Source organism: Capricornis sumatraensis, chromosome 17 (genome assembly GCF_032405125.1).
Source record: "Capricornis sumatraensis isolate serow.1 chromosome 17, serow.2, whole genome shotgun sequence".
Taxonomy (NCBI): Eukaryota; Metazoa; Chordata; class Mammalia; order Artiodactyla; family Bovidae; genus Capricornis; species Capricornis sumatraensis.
Genome location: NC_091085.1, coordinates 71762995 through 71766338, shown reverse-complemented (window position 1 = coordinate 71766338; position 3344 = coordinate 71762995).

The window sequence follows — 3344 nt, the reverse complement described above, 5'->3', positions numbered from 1 at the left end:
CTGTGTGTGAAGTGGCCACATCTGTTTTACCTGAATATATTATGGTGATGGACACTGGGTCTGACTAGAGAGTGTTTCCCCTGCCTGGCATTATAAAAAAGGGCACATAAATACACCCTTCAAGCAATCCTAACTGCTAAATGGGAAGCAGTAAGACATTAGAGGCTACAGAGTATAAAATAGAAGTTGGCGTGTTGGTACAGATAGAATAGACCCATGTAGAGTGTAGACACTGGGGTTTACAGCAAAACCCTGTGATTCCCTCCCAGTGGTCACTGCTGGGATCACTGACCAGAAAATTTGTACGTGAGGAACAATTATTCTTTTGTTCTCAGACATTAATTGACTCTGTCCTACAACTGAAGGACATTAAATAACCTTGAAACCCAAAATACCATAGTATTTCGGGTGATGGAAAAGGGACCCTCTAACAGAAGGAACCGTCCAGATGAGTTTCCTAATAAAATAGCAATGGCTTGCACAGGAATATGCTGTTAGGGAGCCGCACAGACTTGTGCATCGTGTCTGTGGGCAAGCGCACTCATTGTCCCCAGACAGACTCTGGGATCACGTGAGGAGCCACTGAGCCTACTGCCACTCGGGACAGTGCCCTATAAATAGCTCTTGATCAACCAACAAAGATCAGATTAACTTTCGGATGACAGTTCCAAGGTGAACAGTTTCCTATTTGAAAAACCATCACTCTGATCAAAGAAGTTAAAAATAAATTAGCTCCGTGGGGCTATAATGTGCATCTGTTTGCCCCTATGTTTGGGTTTTTCACTGAGGCATGGGTGGTGACCAATAGCTTGGCCATGTGGTCAGGCCAGAAGGCAATGGAAAACTGGCCTCCTGGAAGGATGCCCAGATGGGGCATGGCTCTATGCAAATCAGGGTGGAAATCTGAAGATTGACTTAAAGTAGGCTATGTCAATGCCCTTCAGAAAAACCATTCTTCAGATTTGTAAGATGACTGGAACTGATGAGTGGCTATGCTAATGTGATGGTTTGAGGGGGCCTCCTTGGTCCATGGACTGTAAGCAATGGGCTCAATCTGCACACACTCCTTTTGTACCCTCAGACACAAAATGCCAAGAACTGTTCTGTCTGTCGACAGGGGAGACACAAACTGCTGATGACCATGGGGCAGATTCCCCAGGAGGAAAGTTGGAAAGTGGATTAGACTGGACTAATGTTGGGGCCCCAGGGGGCTTATAGCTAAGTCCTGGCAGGAACAGACACTGACTGTGGATTGAAACGTATGCACCAGGTGGTAGACACCAATCCCCAGATGGGGTGGTTAGCCTCAGAATGACGTCGCAGTATACCCAATGCAAATACCCGAGAAGCAATGGCGATAGGACATTTTACAGAAAGATGACACTTGCAATTTTGCTCTGTAAAAGGAATATAGGGGAAAGACACACAAATACACATGCACAATCGCACCACACAAACTCACACACAGACACACCCCACTCCCAGGACACAAATCTGTGCCGTATAAAAGAACTACAACAGCTTATAGAAACACGGTCAAATTTCTTTACCTTGAAAACTCACCTATGTTCTCCTGTCTAGTTAGATACCCCAGGGATCAGCAAAGTCCAGACAGATTGTTAAAGGAAACAACTGGAACTGCTAGAAGTGAAAAATACAGAAGTTAAAATTTAAAACTCCTTTAATGAGCTATAGCAGAAGATTAGAGATAGGTCAAGAAAGAAACATAGAAATGAAAATTAGGTCTGGCATATTTTTCCCAATTCAGTATACAAAGAGATGGAATGTTCAAATAAAGAGGTTAAACAATATGAAACACAGAAGTGGGGAAGCTTTGCTCATCTTCCAATTTTATTCCAAGGAGAAAATGGAGACAATGGGAGAAAGGAAACATTGGAAGTAATTACAGCTGAGCACTTCCTGGATTTGACAAAAAATATCAGCCTCAGACAGGCAGATGAAAACCCTAGCATGTGAATAAAAATTTTTATTCACTTTAAAAATCCATGTAGAGCTACATCCAGGTGTGTCTCAAGAAAAACACAGGGAGTGATGAGAAAGAGCTGTTCTTACTCCATAAAAACAACCAGCGAAAGTAGACCCAAAAGGAACTGAAACACCTTCATGTGCTAAGATTCAAAAGGTCTGTGTAGAACTATAGGCCTGAATGTGTTATTCAAGTAACAGTGAAAAGAGTAAAGGTGATTCTTCAAGACAAAACTGAGGTAGTTAAAGGGGCAATGATCTCAGAATAAAAGTCTGAGATGTTGGGATGTTCAGTGAAGACTGGTGAACAGAAATGAAGTGCTCACCAAATGAAATAACACTATTTTCCAAATTTGGAGTTAAAAAAAAAAGTTAGAAGTGAACTACCAGACAGAAGTAATGCATGGGGTAGAAAGACAGCAATCAGATTTGAAGACTTCTCCTTTTGTTCAGAGTGACATAAGCACAAAGAGAAAAAAACAGTAGAAATAAATACAAGTATATAAAAATATAGTAGAAATAAATGAATATAAAAATACTCACTTACACTAAACTTAAATGGGCTTGCTATGAGAGTTTAAAAACTTTTATCCAGATTAGATAAATCATGTAAGACATGTCTACATATAAGTACACGTATGTATTTTTTATTAAAAAATTTGAAAGTTATACTAAGCAAACACTAGTGAGAGAGAAAGATTAATGAGGCCACATTAATAAATAGAAAACTAAATATGTTTGGAGACCAAAAGGATTGTTTTGTCTTTAAAAGGTCAATACCTGATAATAAATTGTATAATTCAGAGGAAAGAATTGTAATTCTCTACTTCCACATAGACTAGCTGTGTGACCCTGGACAAATCACTTTCCTTCTCTGGGCTTCATTTTCCAGACACATTCCTTGGGGGTGATAACAGGACCCGTAGCTCCATGGTAGTGAGAGTGAAGGGACACGGTGAGCGTCCTATGTAAGTGATGCTTTGGAGGGCTTGTGTGATGGAGAGTGAGCTCTCTGGGGAGGGGACGGCTCCTAACTCTCTCACCCACCCTTTGGCCCCGCTCAGTGCCAGGCACACAGTAGGTCCTCACACGCTCAAAGGAATGGAATCTTGTTTCAGCTCTTTGTGCTGCAGCCCCAGAGAGCCAGCGCCAGCTCCTGAGCACCCTCCCCTCCCAGGCCAGCTCTCCTGTGTTTTTCCATCTCATTTCCGCCCCTGCTTTGTGTTGAGCCTGGTGGAGGCAGGGTGGCGGCTGCTTCTCCAGGGTGCACCTCCCAGTGGGCACTGAGAAGGAGGGCAAGACAAAGCCCCTCCAGAGTTAACCCTGCTTTCCCAGGGTCCCAAGCTCCTCAGACAGGA